Source organism: Falco punctatus, assembly GCF_963210335.1.
Source record: "Falco punctatus genome assembly, chromosome: 15".
Classification (NCBI taxonomy): Eukaryota; Metazoa; Chordata; class Aves; order Falconiformes; family Falconidae; genus Falco; species Falco punctatus.
Genome location: NC_137595.1, coordinates 2,223,986 through 2,232,539, shown reverse-complemented (window position 1 = coordinate 2,232,539; position 8,554 = coordinate 2,223,986). Strand labels below are relative to the sequence as shown.

The following is an 8,554-nucleotide window of genomic DNA, read 5'->3' as shown; positions in this document are numbered from 1 at the left end:
TGACATTTTTTAGTGTAAAAATAAAAAAGTCAGTGTAGATTGTTTCTAAGAGATTTCTTATGGCAATCCCCTACTCTTGCGTGTTTGACTTAGGGTTAGCAAGGTACTAGGCGTAATAAACCAAGACTTGTAAAGAAAAACATCCAAATAAAGTAACAGAAAAATTGTCCAAGCATTTCTGTCACTGTTTAGCCGCAGACTGATGACAGAGTGATGAAGGAGTCCTCCCCACTCCCCAGGCCACGCAGCATCAGGGGTTTGCCATGGGTAGAAATTTTTGGCCTGACAAAATCACATGCCTTTGGTCTCTACAGCACACAGAGGCTACATCGCACAGCGATGGAAATCTGTATTACACATATACCTTCACGTGGGCATGGTTTTCTTTGAAATTCAGTCTGTAACAAATCTGGGTGAGGCAATGGGAGTAATAAGAAGCAGTGGGGCAATTTTCCGCCTTGAGCAATATCCAATGTATGAGGCTGCTGCATCTTTGCTTACTTAAAAAGACTTGAGGATATTAAACTGGGGACTGCACTAAGAAGAAAGCTTTGCATGGATGTTTATTTCTCCCTTCTCAGCATCAAGATCCCAGTTTCAGAACAGCTCGAAACTGGTAGCTGCAAGGATATATATACAACGCTCGTATGTACACTATACATTAACACTTGCCAGACACTACCAGCACCACCATTACAGACCTCACTTTTCCCCAGTATTTATTCTTCCTTGAGTTTCTATTCCCATAAAAGTTAATATTAGATTGCCTGAGAAAGAACAGAGTGTTCATTTATTGGGAAAAGATGATTTTCAAGCTGATTTGCATTAATTTTGAAAGTAAGATTTTTATTTTGTTCCCGTTTCTTTCCAGGAAAAACTGAAGTCATATGAGAGCAAACCATGCCTTGCCTGGTTTTGATCACTTGGCATACTTAGAACCAAACTCCTCAAAGTAAATATTTCCTATGAAGATCATTAAGGGTGTGACCAACATGTAAGGAACAGCAACAGGAAAATACTGCTTTAAACCTAATACCGCATCATGTTGCATTCATTAGTTACTTGACATTGTAGCTGGAACAGGAAAAAATAAAAAGGCATAGAGCAGAATGACATTTCAATTTGTTAAATGCTTCTGAATCAGTACAATTACCACACACCCCCCACCCCAAACTGCAATAGTTCTCCACCTGTTTAGCAAAGGCAGAAGCTGCCTGTACCCCTTTGGGTGGGCATGGGAAGGCTGGAGGGTCTGGGAGTTTGTGCTCAGCCCATAACCATGCCAGAAGCTGTGAGATATCCAACATGGGTACCCGAGATATTATTTGGGAGATGATGCCCTGCTCCCTGCATCATGAAAGAGAAATAATAAATGTATAAGAAATAAATATATAAGAAATAAATAAGAAATAATAATTTTACCAGCATAAAACTAGCAGCCGGGACAGCCAGTCCAGGAGCTGCACCCTCACCTCCCACGTGGCACAGCCAGAGGTCCCAGGGCTCACTGGCTGGCTGGGGTGGGAGCCTAGGGTGTGCTCCTGGAAGCTCGCCAGCTCCTGCACGCTAAAACCCAGCCTTCATTTATATTTAGGGGGGGAAAAAATATTGAAAAAAAAAAAAAGTGCACTCCCACACAGTGCTGGAGGAAGGAAGATAAAGCACACGTCCTCCTTCCTCCCTGCCCGCCCAACCAACGGAAAGCCCATGCTTTATCGGCTGAAGGCAGGGCTGCCCAGCTCCTGCTCCCTGCCAAGGGACCACGGCAGGCAGCAGGGACAGTGTCTTTAAGAAATGACGCAGCAGTTTAACAGCAGAGAGAGTAGCCAAATGGCCCTGGGTGTGAGCAAGGTGATTGCCCAACCTGGCTGGGCTGCAGTGCATTGCTGGCAGGTTACATCTTCCCCCTTGTAAAACAGCTTTTTAATCAGAAACTCTGCTAACTGATCAAAAATCATTCATAGTCATAACAATTTTGCTCTGCTTTACACCATTGATGCAATCCTAAATGAAGGACTTAATAAGACTAGCCAAGAGACGCTAGCCAATACTGAATGCCAAATCCTATGTTTTTGTGAGGTTTTTTCACACAAATGCACTCAAGCACAATCATATTAGACACAGATACTCAGAAAGTCAGGATACTCGGGATATTTCATAACTATCACAACTCTGCCTACAGCTCTGGGCTTTCAAGGGTATTAAATTGAACTTATCATGTACGTGAGCGAGCAGCCCACTTCATTGTCAGTGATTATGGGAGTTGCTCAGGAAATGCATGTGTGCCTAATGTAACCGCACACAGCTTCAACATCACTCAAACAGCAAGACATTCCCTCTGCCCGGCTCTGCCTGCCCTTCTGTTCCCACTTGGGTTCGGCTCAATGTAGCTGTCCGCAGCGTTAAAGCATCATGAGGTTACAGAAGAACTGGCGGAAATTAAGGGAGGGTGAATATTAATTTCACAATAAATGAATTGGCATTATATTGCCACAAGATGGAGCCCTGAGATTAAACCATTTGAGATTTGAGATTTAAGAAAATTGTTACATTTAAAGGTGCATGTTTAATTCTCTCAGATTATTATCTGTGTTTTTTTAATGAATCATATTTTTCATCATCTCTTATTAGTCAGATATGAGGAAACGACGAAGACTCTGCCGAAATAGGTGCCACTCTGGCGTAACTCGGTAGAGGAAGACGAACAATGCGGCTTTTCTTCTGCAATAAGAAATCATACTCCAATACCATGCGATATTCTGGGAGGGGGCGAGGTGGTAGAAGAAAGAGCACTTTGTGGAAATGCTGAGGCATGAGTGGGGATAAAAGGCAGGTATTTGGGAGGCAGTAGGCTTGCATTTTTTTTCTCATTTACCTTCTGGTTCAATTTTACTTCTGCAAAAGCCCCTAGTTTTATATCCCACAGTGATTTCCAAAGGGCAATAGAAAATAATAAGCATAAATATTTTACTGAGTTCCAGCGTTTGATATCAGCAACAGAATTTCAGCGAGTCAGCCGCCCCAGTAGCATCTTCCTCCCTGACTTTTGTTAACAGGCACTTCCCCAAAATATAAAGCCTCGTTGTATAAATTTCATTTCTCTTTTGATTTCACTTCCCTTTAGCCTTTTTGTTTTTTACAGTGCTTTTCTGGTGGGTTGTTTTCTCCTTTCTAGTTGAATTTACTGTGGAAAAACTGGGAAAAGAAGTCAGGTTTGGGTTTTTCTCTGAGGGTATTTGAGCTCTAGAAAAGTCTCTGAAAGTGGTTTTTACAGGGGAAGAAAAAAAAAGTATTCTGTATTTGGCATCACTCCTGAGAGCAATAGTTGCCCAGCTCCAGTGGTCCCTACCTCTTGGTGCTGGACTTGGGCCAGCAAGGAGAAGAGATGGAGGAGAGAGCCAAATTTTGAATCCAGTTCAGAGTTCAGCAGATGGCAGGGGGTCAATAAGGCTCACTGTGCTCTCTGCGTGCCTTTTTCTATTCAGGAGTGACAAGGAAATGTCTAAATTCAGTGAGAGGAAGGCACAGTGGCAAATGTTGTTCAGTAGATAATAAAGGGATGTATAACCCCCCTGCTCTGGTCTTTGCTGAGAGCCAGGGTTTGCTTGGCTCACTGTAAAAGAACAGTGCTGCTTGTTTTGTGGGGACTGTCCTCCTCGGTAAGGTGAGCAGGATGAGGACATGGCTGCCCACGGTCTCAGAGAGCTTATCTGCCAGACCCCAGGCAGCAGAGGACAGTACCGAAGTGTCTGTGGACTTCTTGGCATCCTCATTTCTCTGTCTCCTTTTGTGCATGGATCCCAAAGAAATGGTCCAGCTCATGGATCAACGGTCTCTCTCCAGAATTTCACCCTTAGCATCACATTATCTCTAGGTCAGAGCAGAGCAGCCAAGGCCTGAACCTCAGGTGCTTGCAGTGGTCTGAGCGGAGGGAATGAGGAGCTGGATCAGCCCATCCACTGCCACGGTCAACCCAAACCTGGGTTTCACTGCTCCAAACTTCCCGGTACGCCGCAGCTCAGCCTGCTGACACCCTTTCAGCATAACAGTTGGATGTCTGCTGCCTGTCACCCTGCCAAGGGGCGAGCAAATTTACTTTGCCAGTATTTCACATGGAATACGCCATGGTCCTCTGCCCATCGCTAGCCAGAGCCCAGGCTCAGGAGCCCGGTGACGCTGCGAGGGGCTGGGCACCCTGCTGCGGAGGCAGGATCAGGCAGGCGTCCTGCAGGCAGCTGCCATCCCTGCCCCGCGGGCGGTGGGTCCAGCGTTGGGCAATGCCTCTCTTGGGAGCTCCACCCTCGGAGAGGTCTTTGTCTTTTTTGATGAAAAGCCAACACCCTTTCATGTGGTTTCTTGTACCAGCTTCCTTACATGACAAAAATAGTTGTAAATAATGAGCTCAGTTGTACTTGTACAACCTTCACTTTCAGGCATTGTAAATAATTTATTTCCCTTTATCTGTTTTCTAATTGCAAATGTCAGTGCTTCATTCGGGGGGGCAGGGGCTCGGGGAGGCAGGGATGTGCTCAGCTTGAGCACCCTGAGGATGCGCTTCCTTAGCATTAGCAGGGCTACGAAACTGCCCTCACTCCAGCGCTGCCAGATGGCTGCAATAACTTGCACAGAGGGTCAGGATGGATACCTGGAGGGTAAAGTATTTTCAAAAGCACTGGATTTTACGTTATAGCAATACTTCCTTCCCTCTTCCCCCTTCCCCTAGTGCTGCCCTGAACCACTTTTCCTCTGGTGCCACTTGTTCCTCTTGCCTCCCCAGCCCTTCCCCATGCCCAGCACTGGCCCAGCCCCTCCTGCCTTGCCCTTCCAGCTGATTAAAACACGATGAGCAACTTCATTATCAAAACAACAATCTGTGCAATGTCTTCAGTGGAATGACCATTTCCAATGTCTGCATGACAGAAACCAGGACTGAGGCTGCACCTTATCCTCTTAGTACAGTAATTGAACAGAAACTGGCCTCAGCTAATATTAATTTTCAATATGTCTTGAAATGAACCAGACACAGTTCTGCTAATTAAGGTATAAAAGCAGCTCATCCAAGAAACTGAAGCAATGCTCTCAGCAAGCAATTCCAAAGATGTATCTATTTGTTATAGTCTGTGTATTTATTATTCCCAGTAGGTTATACAGGACATAAGTGGAAGAATTTCTAATGCTGTCATTAATTTTAGTGGCATCTTTTCCTACCAGAAAACACCAATCCAACTCTGCCGAATGAAAGTAGCTAAATTTTAGGAGAGTGGCAACGTACATAGGTCACAGGGTTAAATTTGGATTCAAGACGGCACAATCTCTGGGCCTCCAGCATATGAAACAGAGTAAGGGGGACACAGTAGGGGAGATCATGTCCTTCATTAATGGGAATATTCACTTGGGAAGAAGTGGAATAAAATAAGCTAGAAATAAGGCCATCATTCTCCTGACAACCCCATGGGAAACTCAAGTAATGCTGAGACTGAACTGATTTTCTGACTGAACATGACAGGCATGTGGGCACCACTTCACATGGCAGCAAAAGCAGCAGGCTGCAAACAGTGGGAACAGCTCTGCTTTTTTATTATTAGAAATTAGAAATAATTAGAAATGATTACAAAATATTAGAAATTATTAGAAACCCCAAGGAAAGAGTCTTTAGGCCTTTTGGGAAAATGATCCCCTGTGCATTCCCAACACATTTGGGAATAAATTTGGGGATAAATTTCAAGATTATTGTTGCATGAAGTTGTGCCATAATTTGGTTCCTGATCTATCTGGGCATTACCAAAAGATGAAACGTTTCATCATAACTGACAAGAACTGTGTTTCTCTATGATGCAATCATTAACAGAAATGGAAGTAAACACCCTGCTACTTTGGCATCGTTCTTCCTTTAGGGTGACTGCATTGCCACCTCCAAGAAACAGGTCCAAGCACTAAAACAATTGATACTTAGAAAAAGTGACTAAAATGTTAAGAAATTTCTAAATTTCAGAAGGAAAGAGATTTGTTTACTTGGACAAAAGGATTGCATTCCTCGAAACTCTTCATCGTGTACACTCTGCTGCATAGCAGAGGACCAGCCAGGGGCTGGGAGTGGGGCAGCGGGAACACGGCCCCCTCCACAACATTAGAGGTAAGAAAGGTATGAAAGAAATGGGAATGGAGTCAAGGAGCAGAGCCCACAGTGCCCGACTCCAGGGCTGGGTGCTAGAACAGCCACCCTTCCTCCGTGTCCCAAAGCTCTTCCCACTCATCCCCAGAGCTCTGGCTGAGAGCTGCATCCTACCAGCACCCCAACACAGGACTTTGGGTACAAATATACCAACCAGTCCATAATGCAGTGGATTTATTTTTTTTTAAATACCGATTATACAGACCAGAAACCTAGAACATTTTACTTAGTAAGTGTGTCCACTGTAAAAGTGATAAGGTATTATTGCTGAGTTGGATGTTCCTCCTTGTTTACCTCATTATTGAGTGACTGGTGTGACTAAAGCATGTGTTACGTTAATACATAACACCTAAATAGCCTTGACAAAGGGACAGAAATGGCCCTGGGGAGGACTGTTATGAGCACAGTAAGTGTTGCATTTGTGAACAGACATGATGCAGTGAAAGGCAGCAGATGATTAGACATGTTTACTGGGGGCCTGGTGGAGTGGCCGATGCGAACAGCAGTAGAGCCGCATCCAGAGGGATGTGGGTAACCTCTGGGCTGGCAGAAACCCCGTATGGTTCGGCCAGGAAAAGTGCCAGGTCCCACACGTGGGCCAGGAAAACCCCATGCCCTGGTATGGGCTGGGAAGCTGCTGGGTGAGGAGCAGCCCTGCTGGGAAGGACCTGGGGATTACGGCAGATGCCAGGCTGAACATAAGCCAACAGCGTGCTCTCATCTGTAGTAAGGCAGACCACATGCCAGGCTACAGTAGGATGTGGAAAACTATTACCCCCTTCTACTCAGTGAGACCTGGAGGCTGCATTCAGCTTCACTGCAATAGGTGCTGGACCTTCCTGAAGCTCAAGAAGGACACAGAGATACTGGAGAGGACCCAGTGAAGAGATACCAGAATGGTCAGGGGCCCAGAGCACCTGACCTGCAGCGAGAAGCTGCTGGGGCTGGGCTTGTCAGCCTGAAGAAGAGGCCAAAGGGTGAGCCGGGGGCTGAACACAACTATGTGAAGGGCAGCTACAGAAATGTCAGAACCAAACTCCTGTCAGCAGTGCCAGAAGACAGAAGCAAGGGGCAGTGGCCACCGCTTGTGGCTCGGGAGACACAGGCTGGACATTTTGGGGGGGGGGGGGGGGGGGGGGCAGGGGGGGGGGGGCAGGGTGGATCAGAAGAAGATAGTGTTGTACTAGACTAGGTTACCCAGGCAGGCTGAGGAGTCTCCAGCCTTATTGTTTTTCAAAAATCAGCTACACAAAACCCTATCTAATGCTGGTAATAGTCCTGCTTTGAGCAGGAGGTTGGGCTAAAACCCAACAAAATTCTCTTCTAACAAACATTCCCGTGTTTCTGTGATCTTAAATTCAGGCCAATGCATGTCTTTAACATTACCTTGGTGATATTTCAATGTACCCTCAATTGCTTTCTTTAAAAAGACTTTCTTTCTGAACTGGGGGACTTCATGCCAAAGGGCAATAGAAGAAAACTACCATTTTTTAGGGATTTCTTAATTCCACTCCTTCAAAAGGCAAATGCTACTCACTCTGCTGTCAGCTGGGGAGCCAACGCATTCAAGAATAGCGTCACATGAGGTCCCATCAAAGACTTCTAATATCACCAGGTGTCTCCTCAGTATGAAGAGATATTTGGAACAGGAAAATAAAGTACTGCAAGTTATTTCCTGTATTATGATGTGGTATCTATCATATGAACAGAAAGCACCTTCTACAGCAAAATCTGTAGTCTGTAAAAATGGTGTAGACAGTAGATTTGCTTTCCCTTAAAACCAAAAGCCGTCTTCTCAAAATTAATACATTTTTAAAAAAAAGACAATTTTAACAACACAGTATTTGATATATAGATTAAACTTTGTGTAAGTATGTGCTTGTGTCAGTATGAGGGGGTACATGTGACCGTGTTTCTTTCTTTCTGCCCTGTAAAGAGGAAACGTGTGCGGGTGTTTATGTGTGTACAATCACCAGCCTCTTCCTCCCTGCGCTGCAAAGAGGAACGGCAAGCTGGGCTCCCCAGCCTGCCTCTTACAGAACCAGCTTTCATCTTCACCCAGGAGCAGACCCCGCAATGTTGCTGAGGCTTTGCATCTCAGAGCTGGCAGTCCCTTTGCTCACAGACACATACCATAACAGGATACCGCTATCGCCTCTCCTGCTACTTAACAGAAAATCTACACCCCCCTGCACAACTTCTCTAACAATCTGCAGAAGAAAAAGCAACAAATCTCTTTAACTGACAATATTTGTACTCCAGGTTGCTGTTAGGCCAGGTGTTCTGCGGTATTTCTATTTTTGACAGTATAGGCTTGACAGAGATGAAAAGGGACATCTGTATTCTAAAAAAAAGCTTGTAGGAGTAGATGAGGGTGAAAGC

The 8,554-nt window shown here is 45.2% G+C and overlaps 1 protein-coding gene across 3 annotated transcripts in view; it reads right to left on the bottom strand.

Annotated features, from left to right (window-relative positions):
* Positions 1-7,997, bottom strand: part of TBX22 (T-box transcription factor 22) — a 71,216-nt gene extending 63,219 nt beyond the window's left edge. For 2 of the 3 annotated variants that reach the window (XM_080366346.1, XM_080366347.1), the window contains exon 1: positions 1,423-7,702. The gene's annotated coding sequence lies outside the window, so the exon portion shown is untranslated. The other variant, XM_080366348.1, reaches the window with a different exon arrangement.
* Positions 7,998-8,554: the final 557 nt, after the last annotated feature.